The following is a 26,945-nucleotide window of genomic DNA, read 5'->3' as shown; positions in this document are numbered from 1 at the left end:
TCAGCTTCAACCGCGGCAATGTAATTCGACCTATCGCGCCTAACCAGACATTTACAAAGAGATCTGAGTTGACGAAACTCATTCTGCCACCTTTCCTGCCCTGTTTTCTTACCTTGCTTGTGCGCTCGATTTTTCCTCCCCAAAGCTCGTTTAAGTTCAGCAGAAACCCAACGCGGAAAATTGCCTTTCTTTTCAAATTTTTGGGGAACAAAGCTCCTCAAGCCATCGTGAACAACTTCAGTAAAAAAATCGGTCTGTTCATCAACGTCGTTGAGGTTAGCTATTGGTGACCAATCAGTGTTACTAAGAAAGTGAAATAAACCAATGTAGTCACCACGAGCAAAGACGTAACTACTGCTTCCTGGTGTGCAAACAGGGGGACTGTAATGGAGGAGAGATACGTTATGCAATGAAATATGTAATGACGGATGAAACCTGTCCGGTTTTACAAGGTTTGTATGACTGCGCGAGACGTCGACAGCTTCCAAGCTAGTCAGAAACAAATCTAAGACGTTCCCACATGAATTCCTAATGAGGTTGCACTGCTGCAAGGAAGTAACGGAAATAAAATCAAATAGTAAGTCACACTTCGGAGATATTGGGTGAGACGCCTGACTGACCCGCTGAGTCTCCCAAGAAATCCCCGGTGCGTTAAAGTCCCCAGTGACAAGGAAATGGTGATCACTGTGAGATATTACTGTTGTTTCGATTGTGTTAAGGATATTTCTGAACTCACTGGCATGTGTCTCGGGGGAAATGTAGTATGTACACACTAAGAGCCGTTCACCCCGATTACAAAACACCTCTAACCAAATACACTCACTCTCTAATTCAAGGTCAAGGCGGCGTTTACACTTGATGGAGTCATGTAGGGCAATAAGCACACCACCGCCGCGTTGTTTATCGTGCAACGGGTCACGGTCATGCCGGAAAACTTGGTAATGCGGAGGGAACAAGGTATTGGAACTTATGTCCGGGCACAACCAAGTTTCTGTTAGAATAATTATAGGCCAGTAAGAAGAAACGACATTTGAGAAGAATTCAGCTGACTTTGTGCGAAGTCCACGGACGTTCTGATAAAAGCAATCAAAGCTACTATTACCTGCCATCATCATCAAGTCGTTGCTGCTCTGCATGAATCATTTTTTCATGCAATTCACCACGGAAGGGCTTGAAAAGACAGTGCCGAGGCCACAGCGCAGGGTCTTTGAGCCGCTCAAAACACGCGTCGTCAACAAATAATCATAATCAATCAATCAATCAATCAATGTTTATTATAGTGCCCAGGAACAGCGGAGGCCTTCGTGCTGGAGCACTCAGAGGGGAAAATGCAGCACTGTAGTACATCAACAATTTGCTAATAAACACTCAGTGAGCAAAAAAAAAAAAAGACAGAAAGACTTACAAAAAAGGGCAAAGAAGATTACTAATAAAATAGTACAATCCACCCGACTTTAATAATAATAATAATATTAATAATAATAATAATAATAATAATAATAATAATAATAATAATAATAATAATAATCTGTTTATTGCCATTCACATGAGAAAATACATAGTGTTCGGGCCCGTCAAAGCCAAAGGGAGGCTTGAGGGACTGGGCCCGGCAATCGGCGAGTCCAAACAATGGCCGAAGAAAAAACAACAACAGAGACACAGACTAAGGAACATCAACGAACACTGTGAATGCTGCTTTTTAGCACTCTTTAAAAAAAAACTTTAACGAAGGGATTGCAACAGTTTCTGCAGTTGTCGTCTTGAGGTCGCAGTAAAAAAATCTTCAGATAATTGATTAAAACAAACAGGCACATATACATTTCTTGTTGCTTTACCGTATCTGGTAGAGCACCGGGGTACTGAAAAACGAAACTCGTTTCTTAACACTCTTGAAACATTGGGTTGAATCTTGAAATCACAGCTCCAGAAATGCTTGAGAATGACAGTCTCAAGAAACAAAGAATGAAACGACGGCAGTTTAACAGCTGTGAACAAATTATCAGAAACAGATACGGAAGAATTATAAACGATACTTTTTAACATGTTCTTCAGTAGGCTTTCAATTCGATCCTTCCAGTTGGAAGAACAATGTGCATAAACTGTGATACCATATCTAAGGACACTGTACGCCAGGGCATGCATAACTATTTTTTTCACCGGTAGTGGTACCAAAGATTTCATGTTAAACAGTGCGCACGCAACCCCGCGCAGTCTACCGCAAACAAAAGCTAAGTGACTGTTCCACGATAAGTCACTGTCAAAATAGACACCCAAGTATTTTATCGAATTTACGTAATCCAACGGAACACATTGACACTGGAAGCAGTTCTGCTCATGCAAAAAAATTGGCACGTTTAGGTTTACCCTTTTCAACGGATTACGGAAGCATAACAGTTCTGTTTTTTTCATGTTAACTAACAAACCATTTTCCGCGAACCACTTCATTGACCTGCAAACATTGCTTTGCAATAAACATGCTGCTGTCGTGAATGACAAATGTGAAGTCAGTAAAACTGTGTCGTCTGCATATTGGAAAACGGAACATTTTGAGGTAACTGCAGGAAGTTCGTTCATATAAATATTAAATAATAATGGAGACAGTGTCGATCCTTGCGGAACACCAGCTTTTATGGGAAGTTTGCCGCTGAATATACCTGGACCATCGACAGAGACAACTTGAAAACGCTCACACAAAAAATTATGAAGTATAGCATGGAACGGTCCACGAAAACCCACAAGATACAACTTTTGGAGCAGAATATTATGGTCTAGCGTGTCAAATGCCTTTGAAAGGTCAAAAAACAGTGCACAGCTAACTAGGTTTTTTTCAAATGCAGAATTGATCTCATCAGCAAACTCTTCCAGTAATGCCACCGTCCCTCTGCCAGCCATAAACCCGAACTGTCTATCAGAAATCACCTTAAATTTAAGCAAAAATGACATCATGCACTGGAGTAAAAACTTCTCCAGAATTTGCGAAAGAATGGGTAGTATAGATATAGGTCGGTAGTTTTCGAACATGTCTTTCTTTCCTTTTTTATACAGAGGCTTTACTACCGCCGTCTTTAGGGTCTGAGGTATTATGGCTGTTTCGAGGAAGCCATTCAACAGGTAAAGTAAGATACCGGAAAGGGCCTGGAAGTTACGTTGAAGTAACGCTATTGATAGTCCATTTATTCCCGGGGGCTTGTTTTTCCGAAAGCTAAAAATGAGCCCCGTAAGGTCATCCAAAGATATAGATGGGAGAAAAGCCGACGCAGGCGTTGCATTGGTTAGTGTACAATTAACAAGATTTCTATTAGAAGTGGTTGCTGATGCACGCGTAAAATACTCATTGAATAAGTTTGCTGTTTCTACCGGATCATCAGAAAAATTCTGGGAGAGGGGAGGGCGTTCATTATTTTTACATCGAAGGGTGTTAATGAGGGACCAGGTTTTCCTCGGGCTTTTTGCCGATTGCTTGAATTGTTGTTCGAAGTATCTCCTTTTGGCTGCACGAATAAGAGCTACAGTTCGATTTCTAGCTGATCTGTACTCCAGTCTGAGGGAAACATTTTTTGGAGCATGCTTTGAACGATGCCATAACCAGTCCCTGTGTGAAATAGCCTGCATAACTTCAGAAGTGAGCCAATTATGCTCTTTTCTTCGCTTCGAGACGACGAGGCGCTGACATTGTGTACGGAAGATGTCTAATTGTTTTACGAAATCTTCGTAAACTACTTGTGGCGGATTAGAGTTGATCAGAAGCGACCAATTATGATCTCTGATCATCTTGTCTAATTTTATTTCGTTAGTTACCTTAACCACAAGTTTCATGTGATCAGCCTGGACACGAGAATTGGAAAGGAGCGAAACAGAACTGCCAGTGATTCGACAGGCAGTGAAATAGTGGTCCGCTATCTGTTGTGAAATAATGCAAGAAACTACTTTGTGGTTGGGAGCTCGAACATTTATGTGATCCAGGCAAGAGCTGACTAATTTACCGTTAAGGTAGCTTTCACGCGTAGGGGCGTTTATGGTGCAACCTATTCCATAACAAGAAAGAGCAGATAAATAGTCTGACGCCGTTTTGTTTGTAGTAGATAAAGTATCAATGTTTAAGTCACCTGCTAAGATAAATTGTTCTTTCGAGCTATGTCGCCGTAAAACATCTTCTAATTCAATCACGAAACGACTTTTGCTGTTGCACGGAGGGCGGTACACACCCACCAGGGTTAAGGAACTATGCGTGCAGCTTAGATTTAGTGATAGGCTTTCTGCGTGGGAAAAACTGTTTTCCAAACGTGTCACTTCATATTTATCTAACACAAAAACTGCAATGCCGCCTCCACTCCGCCTAGGACGCGTAATGGAATGGCAGTGGTAACCTCGTAGTGCAACAGAAGACAGCCAATGTTGAGGCACATTTATCTCGGTTAAAATAAATGCATCAACAAACTTTCTCGCCGATTCAGCCAACAACTTAAACTCGTCCCAGTATTTCCGGAGGCTTCGAATATTCAGGTTTACAATTGTGAAGCTGTTATTTTGGCTTGGTCCAAAATTAACCTTGAAACTTTCAAAGTTAGGGAATGAGGTTTCTGAAGGCGTTTTCATTCTTGGATTTTTAGACATTAGCCTCGCTGTCCGATACAGGAGGAGGGCTTGCGTCCCTAGTTATCCTGCAGATGTCTGCCTCGCTGATCACTCGGATAAGTGGAGCGTCTTCGAACTTCTTAACGAAGATTCTGCCGCCTCTCACCCAAGCAAACTTGTAGCCATTTGCCTTAGCAGTTACCCTAGCCAGCCAAAACAGCCGTCGATTTGCTCGCGTCAAGTTTTCATTGAAGAATAACTTTGGAATGACGTCAGAGTCGTGCAGCTCGCGAAGCTTTCCGCGCAAACCAAACCATGTTTCCTTGAGAGCCACTGAAGCAAAGCGAACCAGAATCGTAGGAATCGTACCCTGTTTTGCCGGAAGGCGATGTATTGCTACTATGTCGTCCGTTGAAAAGTTCGGCACCTCAAGCGTCTCGGCAAGCTTCGCTATCCATTCCGACAAGTTTTCCTTAACAGCCATCGTCAAACCATGAATTTCCATATTGGCCTTCCTACTGTACTGCTCAGCTTCGTTCTGCTCACGCAAAATCTGGTCCAGTTGATGCGCTTGCGTCTGAACCACCTCTTTCAGAGACTGCAGTTCAGCTTCCCGCGAGGCCGCCTTTTCTTGAGTTGACTTGAGTTCCACGAGTACAGTGTCGTACCGTTTTGACAGGAAAGATACAGACTCCTCCATAATAATAATAATAATAATAATAATAATAATAATAATAATAATAATCAATCAATCAATCAATCAACCTTTATTTTCAGTGCCCAGGAACCACCCTATGGTCTTGGTGCTGGCACACCATATACAACACATTATTAAAAGAAACGTAAGACAGCATGGCACAACGCCCAAAATCCAATAATAATAATCAATCAATCAATCAACCTTTATTTTTGGTCCCCAGGAACAACCCTCGGGTCATGGTAATGGTACACCATATACAAGCATTCATAAAAACAAACTAAAATCAAGACAACACAACACAGAAAACCATATATATGAAAGAAACAATAAGGTAAAAATAGTTACAGAGATCCAAGAATGCAAAACAGCAAAAAAAAAGGAAGCCTAGTGTTAGAAGCCATGACACCCGGCCAGCAAAAACGATGAAGGCACGTGAAAAATTGAAAATACACAAGCAAATACTCAATGAACATGACGGAGATAGATTATACACATAAAACAAAGGTTTTGTGACAAAATGTTAGGAAGTTTCAAAATGGAAAAACGAAGTTCAGCATTACAAGCACTGACACTTAAACCGACAGAAATTCAAGCAACACAAAATCAGGAAAAGTGAAAAACAAACAAGTAAGATGATGATTTGCATAAAATAAATATGGAACAGAAATACGGCACATAAATGACATAAAGGCACTTAAGCTACAACAGTTTTCAATTCATTAGAGAACAAAGACAAAGAGCTCTGGAATATATCAAGACGATCGAAATATTCATTATGTGCACATTGTATTCTGCAGATGGACGAGCGTCGTCTACTTAAAGCATCTGTTCTGAAAGTTTGTAATCTTCGGAATAGTTTGTTCGGCAAGTTGACATTGATAAGTGCAACCAAGTCATCACACAAAATATCACCATGAAGAAGTTTATAAAGAAAGATAATGTCAGCTCTCATTCGTCGACACCAAAGGGAAGGAATACTTTTGAGACAAGACATGCTGCCGTTTGCGTCTTCTTGTACATGACGGAAACGGTGCCTAAAGATAGAAAGGAACTTATTTTGAACCCTTTCGATGCGGTCACTATTGGACTTGCAAGTTCCATTCCAGACAACAGACCCGTATTCAAGAAGAGGTAAGCAGAGAGCTGAATACAACTTTAAGAAAGGAAGCGGACCTTTAAACTCTCTAGAATACCTGCAAGCAGCACCCAGACAACGAAGAGACCGACGGGTAATTTGTGCAATGTGGGAAGAGAAAGTCAGAGGAGAATCAAAAAGTACTCCCAAGTCCCGAATTTCGGTCACCCTCGGCAGTGTGGTGCCTGCAATTTCATAAGGGTATTGCAGCTGTTGAGTTTTTCTACTATAGGAGACAACTTTAGTTTTTGAAGGGTTCAAAATAAGGTCGTTTTTGGTGCACCAACGAAGGAATGACACAATATCAACCTGAAGAGACTTACAGTCCTGAACACTACGCACTTCTGTAAAGATTTTTATATCATCAGCGTACAACAAAAACGAAGAATTTTGAATGGCAGAAGCAACATCATTAATGAAAATGGAAAAAAGAAGGGGACCCAGAACGGAGCCTTGGGGTACACCACTGGTTGCTTTGTACCTAAATGATGTTTGACCGTTACACTTACATAGCAATATCACTCCTTGAGATAGCAACGTATAAGACCAACCAAAGAAGCGTGTACATCTAACAGAGTGAGCTTTGCAAGCAATAACGAGTGGTTGACAACATCAAAGGCTTTGCTCATGTCACAGTAGACCACATCCAGTTGGCTTCTACCAACGATTGCTGGGACAGCCTGCTCCATGAAGCATACAAGGTTCGTGGAAGTTGAACGACCACGCATAAATCCATGTTGATAAGGAATGAGGACATGTTTAAATGAGAAAGACAAGACCGTATGAAGAGATAACTCAAAAATTTTAGAGGCAGAACAAAGCGGCGAGACAGGCCTATAGTTTATAGCATCAGTTTTTAGGCCTGACTTGAAAACAGGGAATACGCGAGAGATTTTCCATGAGCGAGGAAACGTTCCCGACCGGAGACAGTTATTAAATATTGAAGTGAACACAGGAACGAATATATTTGCATATGTTTTTAGGATTGCCGCAGGAATACCATCTGGCCCACAAGAAAGCGAGGGCTTGAGCCGCTTGATGCTGGTCCGAATGATGTTCTTGTCCAGTTGTAAACAACCGGAGTTCTCGCCCTGGTGACAAGGGGCGCTGCTGTTGTCACTACCACCGCTAATCATAAAAAAAGAAGAAAATTGACGAGCAAAGCGGTCGGCCACCTTGACAACCTCATCGCCGTTGGAGTCTAGAAGACGAATAGAATCTTTAGTTGTACTAGATCTAGAATGAATGTATTTCCAGAAGGCTCCCGGTTGGTGAGTTGCTTTAGTTTCTACAAAATTAATAATAATAATAATAATCAATCAATCAATCAGTCAATCAATCAACCTTTATTTTTGGTGCCCAGGAACAACCCTAGGGTCTTGGTACTGGTACACCATATACAAGCATTTATAAAAACAAACTAAAATCAAGACAACACAACACAGAAAACCACATATATGACAGAAACAATAAGGTAAAAATAGTTACAGAGATCCCAAAAAGCAAAACAGCAAAACAGCAAAAAAAAAAGGAAGCCTAGTGTTAGAAGCCATGACACCCGGCCAGCAAAACGTTGAAGGCACGTGAAAAATTGAAAATACACAAGCAAATACTCAATGCACATGATAATAATAATAATAATAATGATAATAATCAATCAATCAATCAATCAACCTTTATTTTCGGTGCCCAGGAACAACCCTAGGGTCTTGGTACTGGTACACCATACAAAAAAAACACTACAGTTAAGACAAGACAACATACACAAACTGTGTATGATATACACAATAAAGTAAAAATAGTTACAGAAATCTTAGAAAGCAAAAAAGGAAAAAAAAAGAACAGAAAGTCAAAAAAGAAAAGGCAGGCTTAGTGTTGCAAGCCATGCCACTCGGCCAGCGAAATGTTCAGTAGATGTGAAAAATAGGAACTATACAAGCAAATATTGAATCAACATGACATAGAGTATACGTATATAGCCAAGGTTTTCTAACAACATATTAGGAAGTTCCAAAAAAAAATGGGGAAAAGCTTCAGCGTTACCAACACTGACACTAAAAACGTACAAATATTCTAGCAACACAAAACAAGAAAAAGTGATAAGCAAGCAAGAACAGTTTGCACATAATACATAGGGTACATAAATTTGGAATGACATAAAGGACTTAAGCTACAACAGTTTTCAACTCATTAGAGAACAAAGTAATGGAGCTCTGGAATATATCAAGCCGAACGGAATATTCATTATATGCACATTGTATTCGGCAGATGGACGAGCGTCGGCTATTTAGAGCAACTGGTCTGAAAGCTTGATATTTTCTGAAAAGTTTATTTGGCAAATTGACATTGATAAGTGTATTCAAATCGTCACACAAAATATTACCATGAAGAAGTTTATAGAGAAAGATAATATCAGCTCGCATTCGTCGACACCGAAGGGAAGGAATGCTTTTCAGAAGAGACATGATGCCGTTTGCGTCGTCTTGCAAATGACGGAAGCGGTGTTGAAAGATAGAAAGGAACTTATTTTGAACCCTTTCGATACGGTCACTATTAGACTTGCAAGTTTCATTCCAGACAACAGACCCGTATTCAAGAAGAGGTAAGCGGAGAGCCGAATACAACTTTAAGAAAGGAAGCGGACCTTTAAACTCTCTAGAATACCTGCAAACAGCACCCAGACAACGAAGAGACCGACGGGTAATTTGTGCAATGTGGGAAGAGAAAGTCAGAGGCGAATCAAAGAGTACTCCCAAGTCCCGAATTTCGGTCACCCTCGGCAGTGTGGTGCCTGCTATTTCATAAGGGTATTGCAGTTGTTGAGTTTTTCTACTATAGGAGACAACTTTAGTTTTTGAAGGGTTCAAAATAAGGTCGTTTTTGGTGCACCAACGATGGAATGACACAATATCAACCTGAAGAGAATTACAGTCCTGAACACTACGCACTTCTATAAAGATTTTTATATCATCAGCGTACAACAAACAAGATGAATTTTGAATGGCAGAAGCAACATCGTTAATGAAAATGGAAAAAAGAAGGGGACCCAGAACGGGGCCTGGGGGTACACCACTGGTTGCTTTGTACCTAAATGATGTTTGACCGTTAACACTTGCATAGCAATATCGCTCCTTGAGATAACAACGTATAAGACCAACCAAAGAATCGTGTACATCTAACAGAGTGAGCTTTGCAAGCAATAACGAGTGGTTGACAACATCAAAGGCTTTAATAATAATCAATCAATCAATCAATCAATCAACCTTTATTTTCGGTGCCCAGGAACAACCCTAGGGTCTTGGTACTGGCACACCATACAAAAAAAAACACTACAATTAAGACAAGACAACACACAAAAACTATATGTATGACATAAACAATAAAGTAAAAATAGTTACAGAAATCTTAGAAAGCAAAAAAGGGAAAAAAAAGGAACAGAAAGTCAAAAAAGAAAAGGCAGGCTTAGTGTTGCAAGCCATGCCACTCGGCCAGCGAAACGTTCAGTAGATGTGAAAAATAGGAACTATACAAGCAAATATTGAATCAACATGACATAGAGTATACGTATATAACCAAGGTTTTCTAACAACATATTAGGAAGTTCTAAAAAAAAAGGGGGAAAAGCTTCAGCATTACCAACACTGACACTAAAACGTACAAATATTCAAGCAACACAAAACAAGAAAAAGTGAAAAGCAAGCAAGAACAGTTTGCACATAATACATAGGGTACATAAATTTGGAATGACATAAAGGACTTAAGCTACAACAGTTTTCAACTCATTAGAGAACAAAGTAAAGGAGCTCTGGAATATATCAAGCCGAACGGAATATTCATTATATGCACATTGTATTCGGCAGATGGACGAGCGTCGGTTATTTAAAGCAACTGGTCTGAAAGCTATAAATTTTCTGAAAAGTTTATTTGGCAAATTGACAGTGATAAGTGTAACCAAATCGTCACACAAAATATTACCATGAAGAAGTTTATAGAGAAAGATAATATCAGCTCGCATTCGTCGACACCGAAGGGAAGGAATGCTTTTCAGAAGAGACATGATGCCGTTTGCGTCGTCTTGCACATGACGGAAGCGGTGCTTAAAGATAGAAAGGAACTTATTTTGAACCCTTTCGATACGGTCACTATTGGACTTGCAAGTTCCATTCCAGACAACAGACCCGTATTCAAGAAGAGGTAAGCAGAGAGCCGAATACAACTTTAAGAAAGGAAGCGGACCTTTAAACTCTCTAGAATACCTGCAAACAGCACCCAGACAACGAAGAGACCGACGGGTAATTTGTGCAATGTGGGAAGAGAAAGTCAGAGGAGAATAAAAAAGTACTCCCAAGTCCCAAATTTCGGTCACCCTCGGCAGTGTGGTGCCTGCTATTTCATAAGGGTATTGCAGCTGTTGAGTTTTTCTACTATAGGAGACAACTTTAGTTTTTGAAGGGTTCAAAATAAGGTCGTTTTTGGTGCACCAACGATGGAATGACACAATATCAACCTGAAGAGAATTACAGTCCTGAACACTACGCACTTCTCTAAAGATTTTTATATCATCAGCGTACAACAAAAAAGAAGAATTTTGAATGGCAGAAGCAACATCGTTAATGAAGATGGAAAAAAGAAGGGGACCCAGAACGGAGCCTTGGGGTACACCACTGGTTGCTTTGTACCTAAATGATGTTTGACCATTAACACTTACATAACAATATCGCTCCTTGAGATAACAACGTATAAGACCCACCAAAGAAGCGTGTACATCTAACAGAGTGAGCTTTGCAAGTAATAACGAGTGGTTGACAACATCAAAGGCTTTGCTCATGTCACAGTAGACCACATCCAGTTGGCTTCTACCAACGATTGCTGGGACAGCCTGCTCCATGAAGCATACAAGGTTCGTGGAAGTTGAACGACCACGCATAAATCCATGTTGATTAGGAATGAGGACATGTTTAAATGAGAAAGACAAGACCGTATGAAGAGATAACTCGAAAATTTTAGAGGCAGAACAAAGCAGCGAGACAGGCCTATAGTTTATAGCATCAGTTTTTAGGCCTGACTTGAAAAGAGGGAATACGCGAGAGATTTTCAATGAGCGAGGAAACGTTCCCGACCGGAGACAGTTATTAAATATTGAAGTGAACACAGGAACGAATATATTTGCATATGTTTTTAGGATTGCAGCAGGAATACCAACTGGCCCACAAGAAAGCGAGGGCTTGAGCCGCTTGATGCTGGTCCGAATGATGTTCTCATCCAGTTGTAAACAACCGCAGTTCTCGCCCTGGTGACAAGGGGCGCTGCTGTTGTCACTACCACCGCTAATCCCAAAAAAAGAAGAAAATTGACGAGCAAAGCAGTCGGCCACCTTGACAACCTCATCGCCATTGGAGTCTAGAAGACGAATAGAATCTTTAGTTGTACTAGATCTAGAATGAATGTATTTCCAGAAGGCTCCCGGTTGGTGAGTTGCTTTAGTTTCTACCGACGCCAGGTACGAAGTATGATCACGTTTGTGCAATATTTTACAGAGGGCACGTAGGCGCCGGAATTCCTGAGCAAACTGGTTGGCACCAGAGCGCTTCATCTTTCTGTGCGCACGTTCCTTGAGTTTCAGGGCATCCCGCAATTCAGAAGAAAACCAGTGTGGAAACTTGAACCTCCTCGGTAAATATTGCGGGATGTATTCCTTCATACCCGAAAGCACAATCTCTGTGAAACGGTCGACTTGTTCATTGACATCAGTGTGGTCAATGACGGTCGACCAAGGGGCAGCGGAAAAATAGCCATACAGCCTAGCATAATCTCCCCTGGCGAAAGCGTAATGAGGTTGCGTGTTGTTGGAATTTACGGAACGGTGGAGCAATGAAGTGAGGCAACAGGAAATAGAAAGAGGAGGATGAAATCTGTCCGGTATTACCACAGAACAATCAGAGTGCAACACACTAACGCCATCAAAGTTCGAAAAGCACAGGTCCAGAATATTTCCACTGCAATTTTTTATGCGATTACACTGTGCCATAGAAGTGAAAGCCAAAAAATCTAGCAACCTATTACCCTTCTGTTCAATGTGGTGGTTGTAGTGGGAACAAGTTACCTGGCTCCACTCCACGCCAGGAGCATTAAAATCTCCAAGCAGGAGGACTTTGCGGTTGCCATGAGTGATAAGCACCTGTTCAATGGAGGAGATTAACTTATTGAACGCCTCAGGAGCTACATCAGGAGGAATGTAAAAAACACCAACTAGAAGTTTTTCAGTTTTAGAGAAATGAATTTCGACCCATAAAGACTCATCTGCGTTATCAATATCGCTACGTAGCACACACGGGAGAGATTTGTCAACGGCGAGAAGGACCCCGCCCCCTTTTTGTTTGCATCCCGTTAAAGCACGATCATTACGATATACATGGTAATTTTGAGGAAAATAATCACTGGATAGGATATCAGGGCACAACCAAGTTTCAGATATAGCTATTAACGGAAAGCAAGAAGCCAGAACGTTACCAAAAAATTCAGTCGCCTTAGTTCGAAGACCTCGCACAATCTGATAAAAAACATCTAAACTAGTCGTGGTTGTTTTTCTTACGTGATGCGCTCAGAGCTGTGAAGCATGCCTTCGCGAAACATTCCTCGAAACTCCTTAAAGAGGCAGTCTTTCGGCCAAACAGCGGGGTCATTTAGGCGCTCGAAACACTCTTCATTCAAGGAAATATAAAAGGATGCATAGGTGTCGAATTTAGTCTTCAGTCGACGGCAGCTCAAGGGCGAGACACCTAAAGTTGACAGATGAGCATTGAGACTGGCAGGGGTGGTGGTCGGAGAAAGCTTGGAAACAAACATAGCTTTGGGGCGCTTCGGCTGCGAAACGACGACCAGTCAAGATGTGTCTGACGCACCCACACATAATAATAATAATAATAATAATAATAATCAATCAATCAATCTATCAATCATGTTTATTTACGTGCCCAGGAACAGCCAGAGGCCTGAGTGCTGGCGCACGGATAGTTATATGAAAACAAAATACAAGAAACATATTGCAAGAAACAAACAAGCGACAAGACACACAAATATTCAAGTAGCGAAAATTACAAAAATAAAGCACAGGCGGAGCCTGGGTACAGGTAAAAAAGAAAAAAGAAGATGCCTTTGTGGCTCAGCTTATTGTAATGAATACACAACAAGCAGAGAACAAAGTTTGACAGTAAGACGACAAAAACAATGACAAGAGTATTGAGACAAATGATAAGACAAGCATGATAAGTAAACAGTTTCTAAAACAGGCAACTATATTGGTTAAACAGAACCGCAGAGAAACCAAATTTCAGCAATAAAAAAAAAGAAAAACGAACGACAGAGATATCATAGATGTTTATATACTGTGTTCAACAGCGCAGTACGGTAAATTGTAAAGGAGCTTTGAAAGATGTCAAGGCGTTCAGAGAAGCGGTTGTAGCAATTCTGTATTCTGCGCACTGGAGAATGATTGGAGTTGCGCGCAGCGGTCAAGAAAGGGCGATGCGACCTGGTGGGCCTCTGTGGAACACTAAACTCTAAACAGTTAAGCAGGTCCGCGCAAGAAAGGTCACCATGAACAACTTTGTGAAGAAATATAAGGTCTGCACGCATACGTCTGCAGGTCAACGAAGGAATGGAAGGAACTATGGGTAAGTCAGAATCAGGACCCGGACTGTGATTGTGATGACGGTGCTTAAATATGGATAAAAACTTCTTCTGAACACGTTCTATTAATTCACTACTAGATTTGGAGATGCCGTTCCAGGCAACAGAAGCATATTCTAACTGGGGGATACATATTGCATTGTATAGCATTAGAAATGGATCTGGAGAAGAGAATTCCTTTGTAATCCGACACACATTTCCAAGACTTCGGAGCGCTCGCCGGGTGATGAGCCTAATATGAGAAGAAAAAGAGAGGGTACTGTCGAAAAGAACTCCGAGGTCCCTAATCTCCTCAACCCTTTGCAAAGGAGCTCCCTCTATACTGTAGGAAAACAGTAGACGATGGGTTTTCCGGCTGTACGTGACAACCTTTGTTTTGGCTGGATTTAAAATTAGACAGTTTTTGCTGCACCAGACCGATAATTCCGACACATCCCTCTGCAAGGCACAGCAGTCCTGAAAACTGCTAATGTGCCTAAATAGTTTTACATCATCAGCATAGAGAAGAAATGAAGATTTTGTTAACACTGTTGACACATCATTGATAAAGATAGAAAACAATAGTGGACCCAGCACAGAACCCTGAGGTACACCACTCGTTGCAGTGTAAACACTAGACCTTTTGAAGTTTACATCTACGTAAAAGGACCGGTCAAGGAGATAGTTGGACAACAAGGCAACAAGGCTTGCATCAACACCGGACATAGTAAGCTTGTTAATTAAAAATTTATGGTTCACTACATCAAACGCCTTACTGAGGTCAAAATAGATAACATCCAACTGGCCGTTTTCACAAACTGCCGCCGAAGCCTGAGTTATGAAGCTTGCAAGATTTGTAACCGTCGATCGACCCGAGAAAAAGCCGTGCTGATTTGGTATCAGAACGTTCTTGACGCAGGCAGCAAGAACGTTGTGCAGAGCTGACTCAAAGAGTTTTGAGGCGACACAAAGGAGTGAGATTGGGCGATAGTTGGTAACGGCTGACTTATCACCAGACTTAAATATTGGAAAAATTCGAGCAATCTTCCATGCACGAGGAAATTTACCGAAAAGCAAACAGTTATTATAAATGGAAGTTAAGACAGGCACAAAAATGTTGCCGTAAACCTTCATGAGGGCTGGTGGAATTCCGTCTGCACCACAGGAAAATGACGGTTTCATCCGTTTAAGGCTATCATTGACAAGTTTTTCATCGAACATAAGTGTACTAAAATTAGACATATTATTAAACGATAGGCGTTCGTCGTGACCATCTGGCAGTTTAAAGACAGAATGAAAGTACTGAGCAAAGCTAGTGGCGACATCCTCAACCTGTTCCCCATCGGAATTAGGCAGGCTAATGTGTTCTTTAGACTCCTTAGAACGGCCGCGTACATACCTCCAGAAGTCAGCCGGTTTCTGAGACGCAGAAGCCTCTAACGAATCTATATAGAGCTATATAAAGCAATAATAATAATAATAATATTAATAATAATAATAATTATCAATCAATCAATCAATCATGTTTATTTACGTGCCCAGGAACAGCCAGAGGCCTGGGTGCTGGCGCACGGACAGTTACATGAAAACAAAATACAAGAAACATATTGAAAGAAACAAACAAGCGACAACACACACACAAATTGAAGTAGCGAAAATTACAGAAAACAAGCACAGGCGGAGCCTGGGTACAGGTAAAAAAGAAAAAGAAGATGCCTTTGTGGCTCAGCTTATTGTAATGAATGCACAACATGCAGAGAACAAAGTTTAACAGTAAGACGACAAGAACAATGACAAAGTATAGAGACAAATGATAAGACAACCATGATAAGTAAACAGTTTCAAAAACAGGCAACTATATTGGTTAAACAGAACCACAGAGAAACCAAATTTCAGCAATAAAAAAAAGAAAAACGAACGACAGAGATATCATAGATGTTTAACATACTGTGTTCAACAGCGCAGTACGGTAAATTGTAAAGGAGCTTTGAAAGATGTCAAGGCGTTCAGAGAAGCGGTTGTAGCAATTCTGTATTCTGCGCACTGGAGAATGATTGGAGTTGCGCGCAGCGGTCAAGAAAGGGCGATGCGACCTGGTGGGCCTCTGTGGAACACTAAACTCTAAACAGTTAAGCAGGTCCGCGCAAGAAAGGTCACCATGAACAACTTTGTGAAGAAATGTAAGGTCTGCACGCATACGTCTGCAGGTCAACGAAGGAATGGAAGGAACTATGGGTAAGTCAGAATCAGGACCCGGACTGTGATTGTGATGACGGTGCTTAAATATGGATAAAAACTTCTTCTGAACACGTTCTATTAATTCACTACTAGATTTGGAGATGCCGTTCCAGGCAACAGAAGCATATTCTAACTGGGGGATACATATTGCATTGTATAGCATTAGAAATGGATCTGGAGAAGAGAATTCCTTTGTAATCCGACACACATTTCCAAGACTTCGGAGCGCTCGCCGGGTGATGAGCCTAATATGAGAAGAAAAAGAGAGGGTACTGTCGAAAAGAACTCCGAGGTCCCTAATCTCCTCAACCCTTTGCAAAGGAGCTCCCTCTATACTGTAGGAAAACAGTAGACGATGGGTTTTCCGGCTTTACGTGACAACCTTTGTTTTGGCTGGATTTAAAATTAGACAGTTTTTGCTGCACCAGACCGATAATTCCGACACATCCCTCTGCAAGGCACAGCAGTCCTGAAAACTGCTAATGTGCCTAAATAGTTTTACATCATCAGCATAGAGAAGAAATGAAGATTTTGTTAACACTGTTGACACATCATTGATAAAGATAGAAAACAATAGTGCACCCAGCACAGAACCCTGAGGTACACCACTCGTTGCAGTGTAAACACTAGACCTTTTGAAGTTTACATCTACGTAAAAGGACCGGTCAAGGAGATAGTTGGACAACAAGGCAACAAGGCTTGCATCAACACCGGACATAGTAAGCTTGTTAATTAATAATTTATGGTTCACTACATCAAACGCCTTACTGAGGTCAAAATAGATAACATCCAACTGGCCGTTTTCACAAACTGCCGCCGAAGCCTGAGTTATGAAGCTTGCAAGATTTGTAACCGTCGATCGACCCGAGAAAAAGCCGTGCTGATTTGGTATCAGAACGTTCTTGACGCAGGCAGCAAGAACGTTGTGCAGAGCTGACTCAAAGAGTTTTGAGGCGACACAAAGGAGTGAGATTGGGCGATAGTTGGTAACGGCTGACTTATCACCAGACTTAAATATTGGAAAAATTCGAGCAATCTTCCATGCACGAGGAAATTTACCGAAAAGCAAACAGTTATTATAAATGGAAGTTAAGACAGGCACAAAAATGTTGCCGTAAACCTTCATGAGGGCTGGTGGAATTCCGTCTGCACCACAGGAAAATGACGGTTTCATCCGTTTAAGGCTATCATTGACAAGTTTTTCATCGAACATAAGTGTACTAAAATTAGACATATTATTAAACGATAGGCGTTCGTCGTGACCATCTGGCAGTTGAAAGACAGAATGAAAGTACTGAGCAAAGCTAGTGGCGACATCCTCAACCTGTTCCCCATCGGAATTAGGCAGGCTAATGTGTTCTTTAGACTCCTTAGAACGGCCGCGTACATACCTCCAGAAGTCAGCCGGTTTCTGAGACGCAGAAGCCTCTAACGACTCTATATAGAGCTATATAAAGCTATAATAATAATAATAATAATAATAATAATAATAATAATTATCAATCAATCAATCAATCATGTTTATTTACGTGCCCAGGAACAGCCAGAGGCCTGGGTGCTGGCGCACGGATAGTTACATGAAAACAAAATACAAGAAACATATTGAAAGAAACAAACAAGCGACAACACACACACAAATTGAAGTAGCGAAAATTACAGAAAACAAGCACAGGCGGAGCCTGGGTACAGGTAAAAAAGAAAAAGAAGATGCCTTTGTGGCTCAGCTTATTGTAATGAATGCACAACAAGCAGAGAACAAAGTTTAACAGTAAGACGACAAGAACAATGACAAAGTATAGAGACAAATGATAAGACAACCATGATAAGTAAACAGTTTCAAAAACAGGCAACTATATTGGTTAAACAGAACCACAGAGAAACCAAATTTCAGCAATAAAAAAAAGAAAAACGAACGACAGAGATATCATAGATGTTTAACATACTGTGTTCAACAAAGCAGTACGGTAAATTGTAAAGGAGCTTTGAAAGATGTCAAGGCGTTCAGAGAAGCGGTTAACACTGTTGACACATCATTGATAAAGATAGAAAACAATAGTGGACCCAGCACAGAACCCTGAGGTACACCACTCGTTGCAGTGTAAACACTAGACCTTTTGAAGTTTACATCTACGTAAAAGGACCGGTCAAGGAGATAGTTGGACAACAAGGCAACAAGACTTGCATCAACACCGGACATAGTAAGCTTGTTAATTAATAATTTATGCTTCACTACATCAAACGCCTTACTGAGGTCAAAATAAATTACATCCAACTGGCGGTTTTCACAAACTGCAGCCGAAGCCTGAGTCATGAAGCTTGCAAGATTTCCAACCGTCGATCGACCCGAGAAAAAGCCGTGCTGATTTGGTATCAGAACGTTCTTGACGCAGGCAGCAAGAACGTTGTGCAGAGCTGACTCAAAGAGTTTTGAGGCGACACAAAGGAGTGAGATTGGGCGATAGTTGGTAACGGCTGACTTATCACCAGACTTAAATATTGGAAAAATTCGAGCAATCTTCCATGCACGAGGAAATTTGCCGAAAAGCAAACAGTTATTATAAATGGAAGTTAAGACAGGCACAAAAATGTGGCCGTAAGCCTTCATGAGGGCTGCTGGAATTCCGTCTGCACCACAGGAAAATGACGGTTTCATCCGTTTAAGGCTATCATTGACAAGTTTTTCATCGAACATAAGTGTACTAAAATTAGACATATTATTAAACGATAGGCGTTCGTCGGGACCATCTGGCAGTTGAAAGACAGAATGAAAGTACTGAGCAAAGCTCGTGGCGACATCCTCAACCTGTTCCCCATCGGAATTAATCAGACTAATGTGTTCTTTAGACTCCTTAGAACGGCCGCGTACATACCTCCAGAAGTCAGCCGGTTTCTGAGACGCAGAAGCCTCTAACGACTCTATATAGAGCTGGTGGTCACGCCGGTAGAGGCTTTTACAAAGTGAGCGATACCGACTAAAATCCGCTTTCCACTTGTCAAGCCCAGACCGCTTGGCCTTTTTGTGGGCACTGTCCTTAAGTTTAAGCGAACTTCGAAGTTCTTTAGAGAACCAGTGGGGAAATTTGGAATGAACAGGCTTATAAAAACGGATGTACTTTTCCATGCCACTGCTGACAATTTCGGTAAAACGTCGAACCTGTTCGTCAACATCATTGACATCAAAAACACTACACCATTCAGCAGATGAATAAAAGTGATAGAGCCCAACATAATCTCCACGCTTGAAAGCATATCGCGGGACTGCACAATCGTCAACACCACCATAGCAATGCTGGGCAGCGACAGAGATACAGACAATAAGAGGGGGGTGAAACTTGTCGGGGCGTACAAGAGATATTTTGGAGGCACACACTTGTACGTTTTTCAAGTTCGAGAAGCACACATCTAGGACATTACCACAGAAGTTTTCTATGTGGCAGAACTGCTGCAATGAGGTGAATGATTGAAAATCTAATACCATGGTGCATTTCTGCGCTGCATAATGGTTTTTATGCTGAAATGAAAGACTGTTCCAGTGAATACCTGGGGTGTTGAAGTCCCCAAGTATAATTAGCTTATGGTTGGAGTGTGAATTGGAAACATTTTCAATAGATGTGAGCTTGAGATTATATTCAGCAGGTAAGATATCCGGCGTTATATAGAATGCACCGATGAGCAGCTTCTCGCCCCTCTTGAGGCCTACCTCAAGCCAGACTGATTCCTCAGTCTCGAGGTCTGCACGCCGCACGCATTGCACTGAGCGATCGATGGCAATGAGAACACCGCCACCCTTTTGCTTAGGCCCAGTTAACTTTCTGTCACTTCTAAAAATTTCATAGGTCGGAGGAAAATAGTCGGAAGATGTGATATCATCGCAAAGCCAAGTTTCAGTAATAACAATAGCAGAAAATTTGGAGCACACAACATTTCTAAGAAATTCGGAGGACTTAGTACGTAGACCCCGAGCATTTTGATAATAGATGTCGAGAGTGTCGTTCTTACTGGTCATTCTCAGAAGTTTCACAGCTGTGCACCATGCCAGGGTGGAGCTTGCCTTGGAACGGCTTGAAGAGGCAGCCCTTTGGCCACATAGACGGGTCGCACAGGCGCCTGAAACACTCTGCGTCAACAGTTACACAAAAAGAATAGGAGTCATGCTTGGTTTTAAGGCGTTTGCACGACAATGGCGTGACTTGCACATTCGACAAGTGGGCCAACAGTTGCCCAGATGTCGTGTTAGCCGACAACTTCGAGACAAAGACGGCCCTGGAGCTCGGCGGTCGGCGCACCACAACCAACTCAGAAGCTTCCGATGAACCAACGCGAGGAGGGCTTCTTTTCTTCACTAAGTTCACCGGCGGGTCATTACTCGCAGTGTCGGACTGTAGAGGAGGAGGCAAGGGGCAGTCCGATGGGGAACTCAAATCACTCAACACCGCACCTGGTTGACCGCTGGAGCGTTCTAAGAATGCCGCAGCTTTCGTCGAGGACAGGAGGGGGCCGCCTTCGCCCGCTGCACCGGCGGCAGCTGCGGCGAACGACGACCTCATGGGGAGACCGGCGTGGGGTGACGTCACCGGTAGCGTGGAACGGCTAGCAGGCTTCGGGGAAGGCGGCGGACGGGCGAGCTCCCCTCGCAGGCAGCGAACCTCCTCACGCAGGGACGCGACGATTGCAGCCTCATGGGCAAGCCCAGCCACATTGTCCCGCCGCAGAAGCCGGTTCTCCTCCCGCAGCTCGGTGACAACATCCCCAAGAAAAGAGAGGCTGTCGCAGGCTTCGGACAGGAGATTCTTCAAAGCAGCTACCTCTGCGCGTAGGTCCGCCGAAGGGTTGAAGCATGCTCCGACAGGGGACGCCACTCGTTTGGCCGGGATGTTCGCTGGCTCACCGTCTTCGCTGGTTTGGTCACCGGGGTCGCTAGGCCTAGCGGGTGACGCCGCGGCCACACACAGATTACAGACGAACGGCTGCTCACCGGAGGTCAAACGCTGCAGTTCCTCGTCCGGAAGAACAATGCACTTTCCGTGCGCACGGCGTTTACACGCAGAACATCGAAAAAACTCCTGCCTGCCGAAGAAAGCGATGCAGCAGAGGAAGCACTTGTCCTTACTGGGCGCCATCACGCCAATAATAATAATAATACTCAATCAATCAATCAATCACTCAATCAATCAATCAACCTTTATTTTTGGTGCCCAGGAACAACCCTAGGGTCTTGGTACTGGTACACCATATACAAGCATTCATAAAAACAAACTAAAATCAAGACAACACAACACATAAAACCATATATATGAAAGAAACAATAAAGTGAAAATAGTTACAGAGATCTCAGAAAGCAAAACAGCAAAAAAAAAGGAAGCCTAGTGTTAGAAGCCATGACACCCGGCCAGCAAAACGTTGAAGGCACGTGAAAAAGTGAAAATACACAAGCGAATACTCAATGAACATGACGGAGATAGATTATACACATAAAACAAAGGCTTTGTAACAAGATCTTAGGAAGTTTCAAAATGGAAAATAATAATAATAATAATAATCAATCAATCAACCTTTATTTTCGGTGCCCAGGAACAACCCTATGGTCTTGGTACTGGTACACCATATACAAAACATACATAAAAACAAACTAAAATCAAGACAACACAACACACAAAACCGTATGCATGAAAGAAACAATAAAGTAAAGATAGTTACAGTAAAGTAAGAAAGCAAAACAGCAAAAAAAAGAAAGAGGAGACCTAGCATTGCAAGCCATGGCACTCGGACAGCGAAATGTTCAAGGCACGTGAAAAACAGGAAATACTCACTGAACATGACAGAGATACGTTATACGCATAAAACGAAGGCTTTATAACAAAATGTTCGGAAGTTTCAACTTTGGAAGAAGCTCAGCATTACAAGCACTGGCACTCAAACCTACGGAAATTCAAGCAACGCAAAACCAGGAAATGTGAAAAACAAACAAGAACATGATTTACCTAAAATAAATACGGCACATAAATTTGCAATGACATAAAGGCACTTAAGCTACAACAGTTTTCAAGTCGTTTGAGAACAAAGAAAAAGAGCTCTGGAATATATCAATGCGATCAGAATATTCATTATATGCACATTGTATTCTGCAGATGGACGAGCGTCTTCTACTTAAAGCATCTGTTCTAAAAGTTCGAAATGTTCGGAGAAGTTTGTTCGGCAAGTTGACATTGATAAGTGTAACCAAGTCATTACACAGAATATCCCCATGAAGAAGTTTATAGAGAAAGATAATATCAGCTCGCATTCGTCGACACCGAAGGGAAGGAAGACTTTTCAGAAAAGGCACACTGCCATTAGCGTCTTCTTGGACATGACGGAAGCGGTGCTTAAAGATAAAGAGGAACTTATTTTGAACTCTTTCGATACGGTCATTATTGGACTTGCAAGTTCCATTTCAAACAACAGAGCCGTATTGAAGAAGAGGTAAGGAGAGAGCCGAATACAACTTGAAGAAAGGAAGAGGACCTTTATACTCTCTAGAATATCTGCAAACAGCACCCAGACATCGAAGAGAGCGACGGGTAACTTGTGTAACGTGGGAAGAGAAAGTCAGAGAAGAATCAAATAGTACTCCCAAGTGTCTAATTTCAGTCACCCTCGGCCATGCAGTGCTTGCAATTTTATAAGAGTATTGCAGCTGTTGAGTTTTTCTACTATAGGAGTCAACTTTCGTTTTTGAGGGGTTCAAAATTAGGTCGTTTTTGGTGCACCAACGATGGAATGAGGCAATATCAGCCTGAAGATAATTACAGTCATGAATATTACGCACTTCTCTATAGATTTTCATATCATCAGCATACAACAAAAAAGAAGAATTTTGAATTACAGAAGCAATGTCGTTAATGAAAATGGAGAAAAGAAGGGGACCCAGAACAGAGCCCTGGGGTACAGCACTGGTTGCTTTGCACCTAAATGAAGTTTGACACTTACACAGCAATATCGCTGCTGGAGATAGCAACGTATAAGAACCAGAAAAGAAGCGTGGACATCTAACAGAATAAGCTTGGCAAGCAATACCGAGTGGTTGACTACATCAAAGGCCTTGCTCATGTCACAGTAGATCACATCAAGCTGGCTTCTACCAACGATGGCTGGGACGGCCTGCTCCATGAAGCACGCGAGGTTTGTGGAAGTTGAACGACCACGCATAAGGCCATGTTGATTAGGAATGAGGACGTGTTTAAGTGAGAAAGACAAGACCATATGAAGAGATAACTCGAATATTTTAGAGGCAGAACAAAGGAACGAGACGGGCCTATAGTTTATGGCGTCAGTTTTGGGGCCTGACTTGAATACAGAGAATACACGAGAGATTTTCCATGAGCGATAGAACGTGCCAGACCGGAGACTGTTATTAAACATTGAAGTGAACACAGGAATCAATATGTTTGCATACGTTTTTATAATGGCGGCAGGAATACCATCTGGTCCACAAGAAAGCGAGGGCTTTAGCCGCTTGATACTGGTCCGCACGATGTTCTCATCCAGTTGGAAACAACCAGAGTTACCGCCCTGGTGACGGGGGGCGCTACTGTTATCACTGCCACCGCTAATTCCAAAAAAAGAAGAAAACTGACGAGCAAAGCAGTCGGCCACCTCCGCAAGCTCATTGCCGTTGGAGTCTAGTAAACGAATAGATTCTTTAGTTTCACTAGATCTTGAATGAACGTACTTCCAGAAGGCTCCCGGTTGATGGGTTGCTTTAGCTTCTACTGACGCCAGGTACGAAGCATGATCACGCTTGTGCAATATTTTGCATAAGGCACGTAGGCGCCGAAACTCCTGAGCGAACTGGTTCGCACCAGAGCGCTTCATTATTCTGTGCGCACGTTCTTTGAGTTTAATGGCATCCCGCAATTCAGAAGAAAACCAGTGTGGGAATTTGAACTTCTTTGGTAAATATTGCGGGATGTATTTCTTCATACCCAAAAGTACAATCTCAGTAAAACGGTCAACTTGTTCATTGACATCAGTTTCGTCAATGACTGTCGACCAAGGGGCAGCAGAAAAGTAATCATACAGCCCAACGTAATCTCCCCGGGCGAAAGCGTAGCGAGGTTGCGTGTTGCAGGAACTTACGGAATGGTGGAGCATTGTGGGAAGGGAACAGGAAATAGAAAGAGGAGGATGAAATCTGTCAGGTCTAACTAAAGGACAAGGAGAGTGTGACACATTAACATCATCAAAATTCGAAAAACACAGGTCGAAATGTTTCCACTGCAGTTTTCTATGTGATTATGCTGTGCCATGGAAGTCAAAGACGAAAAATCTAGTAATCTATTACCCTTCTGTTCAATGTGGTGGTTATGGTGGGAACAGGATAGATGGCTCCACTGAACGCCAGGAGCGTTAAAGTCTCCAAGAAGGAGGACCTTGCGGTTGCAATGAGTAATAAGCTCCTGTTCAATGGAGGAGACTAACTGATTGAATGCGTCAGGAGCTACATCAGGGGGAATGTAAAAAACCCAAACAAGAAGTTTTTCAGTTTTAGAGATAAGAAATTCAACCCATACAGACTCACCTGCATTCTGAATATCACTACTAAGCACACTCGGGAGAGATTTGTCGATGGCAAGAAGGACCCCACACCCTTTTTGTTTGCTTCCCGGCAAGGCACGATCACTACGATATACATGGTAATTTTGAGGGAAATATTCACTAGAGGGATATCAGGGCACAACCATGTTTCAGAGATAGCTATTAACGGAAAACAAGAAGCCAGAACATTACCAAAAAAGTCAGTTGCCTTGGTACGAAGACCGCGCACATTCTGATAAAACACATCCAAAGTACTAGTCATCATTGCTTTTCTTATGTGATGCGCTCAGAGATGCGAAGCATGCGTTTGCGAAACATGCCTCGAAACTCCTTAAAGAGGCAGTCTTTCGGCCAAACAGCGGGGTCATTCAAGCGCTCGAAAAACTCTTCACTGACGGATATATAAAAGGATGCGTACGTGTCAAACTAAGTCTTCAGTCGTCGGCAGCTCAAGGACGAGGCACCTAAGGTTGACAGATGGGCATTAAGGCTAGCCGAGGTGGTGGATGGGGAAAGCTTTCAGACGAACGTAGCTTTGGGGCGCTTCGGCTGCGGAACGACGACGAGTCCCCATGTGTCCGATGCACCTACACATGCCCGGCTTCGGCGCATCTTCTCAATAGTAGGAAGGTTACGGTCAAGCACAGACACAGATTGCACCGGGGAAAGTGGGGACGGTGTGGGAGGCAGTGTCGGAAAAGCCGAAGACACCGACTGCAGCGGAGCCGACGTAGCCGACGGCGACACTTCTTTGTAGACAACTTGCGTGAAAGAAGGCTTTTCCGAGCTGCGACGTACTTCATCTGGCAAGGCAGGGGGGCGACCAAGCAATTCGGCACCCAAGGAGAACACCTCCGCAAGCAGGGAACTAACCACCCTCGCATAATGGGCGCGGTCTCCCTCCCTTCCTTGACGGAGACGGTCGAAAGAGTGTGCGTTTTTCCGGCGCATGAGGTCGTTGTCCTCCCGCAGCGGGGCCACTTGGTCGGTGACGTCGATGACGAGTGCGCGAAGACCGGCAGCATCAGCGTCAAGGTCAACCGGCTGGGACGGCGGGGCCGGGGCCTTCTCGACGACGGGCGGCGAGTCTCGTCGAAGAGAGCAGGGGGAAGGAGCCCCGCTTGCGGACGTGCCGAAGTCATCGCCGGCTCCGCTAGGCCTAGCCGCCGCCTCAGCTGTTTCACAGATGTTGCACTTGAACAGCCGAGCGCCAGAACTCAGGAGTTGAAGCTCAGCGTCCGGCCACAAAACACACTTCGCGTGCACGCGTTTTCTACAGGAAAGGCAGCGGAAAAACTTTTGTTTACCATAAAAAACACAAGAGCATAGAATACAGCAATCCTTGCTGGGCGCCATCTTGCCAAAAAAAATAATAATAATATTCTTTATTGTCCTTCTCTTTACAAAGTGAAATAGCAGGCCTGTCGAAGCCAATATATGCTTGTGTGACTAGGCCTGGCAAGCCGACGAAGCGAAAAAAGAAGGCAATAGAGTACATGGAAATACCAACAAGCGAACAACAATATTTACGAAATCAATTGACTAAACAGAGCGTAAGCAGAACATAACAAAATCATCACAGAAAAGATATCAGAATCCACATTAGTACACACTTCCATAAATACAAGACGCAGATATAATTCTTGTATATGTCAAACAAAATGTCAGGCACATGAATTAACAAAAGGTCAACAGGGCTTTTTTGAGTTGTTGTTTTGATTGTGCAGCAAGGACTTCTTGGGGTAAATCATTAAATAATTTTTGGACATAAACACTTCTACGTGCCATACCATACGATGTACGTGAGCGGGGGACTAAAAAGCGGGGCTGATTTCTTACAGGCTGGGCAGACTTGACTTCAAGCTTAAAATCAGGCAACCAAAAATGTTTAACAACCACTATTTCAATATATAGAGCATCAAATGACGGCAAATTAAAAGTTTTGAATTTATCCCGTACATCTGTCAACGACAATCCATAAGTGATAGACATCAATATATTTTTCAGGCTGTTCACGCGAGCTTTCCAACGGGATGAACAAAAATAAAAAAT

Source organism: Haemaphysalis longicornis, unplaced genomic scaffold (assembly GCF_048455015.1).
Source record: "Haemaphysalis longicornis isolate Haplotype H1 unplaced genomic scaffold, Haemaphysalis longicornis Haplotype H1 scaffold_14, whole genome shotgun sequence".
NCBI lineage: Eukaryota > Metazoa > Arthropoda > Arachnida > Ixodida > Ixodidae > Haemaphysalis > Haemaphysalis longicornis.
The sequence above is the reverse complement of the archived record's forward strand: the minus strand, read 5'-3'. Positions refer to the sequence as shown.